Source organism: Meleagris gallopavo, unplaced genomic scaffold (genome assembly GCF_000146605.3).
Source record: "Meleagris gallopavo isolate NT-WF06-2002-E0010 breed Aviagen turkey brand Nicholas breeding stock unplaced genomic scaffold, Turkey_5.1 ChrUn_random_7180001941032, whole genome shotgun sequence".
NCBI lineage: Eukaryota > Metazoa > Chordata > Aves > Galliformes > Phasianidae > Meleagris > Meleagris gallopavo.
This window is the reverse complement of record NW_011202920.1, coordinates 1-574: the sequence shown is the minus strand read 5'-3', so window position 1 is coordinate 574 and position 574 is coordinate 1.

Sequence of the window (574 nt, the reverse complement as noted above, 5' to 3'; positions counted from 1 at the left end):
TTATGATTTTTCTTTATTTATATTAATAGATACAATTTTCTTTGCTGTTTGTATGTATATATATGTGCATGTAATTATCATTAGTGTTTATGTTCCTAAACATCTGTTTGGATTCCAACCACTTTCCTGAGGCATCACCCTGCTCTCTTTCTCCCGGAGCCCAGACGAACTCTGTGTCACTGCTGACTTTCTCACAGCCTCTGTGTTCCATCTCTGTATCCGCAGGCAAATGAGATGCCAGCAGGCACCGTGGAGCTGATATGTGCTGGATTAGCAAAAGGGATCAATGCATTAGCATAAGGACCAATATATTGCATTAGGAAATGGGATCAGTGTGTGCTGATGGTAAACCTTCCCAGTTGAGCTTTGCTTGGTGTGTGAACAGCCCTGTTTTGATCAATGATCCTGTTTCACAGAAGCACTGAAATGACTTGAAGGAGGCCATGCGGTGTCAGGGGCTGTGCTGGGGGCACATCTCTGTCCCACTGCACGCATGCTGCCCCACACAGTGCTTGCACTCAGCTGCCAGGGGCTGCCTGTGGGGCGGTGGGGCCAGGCTGTCCTGCAGAGGGGA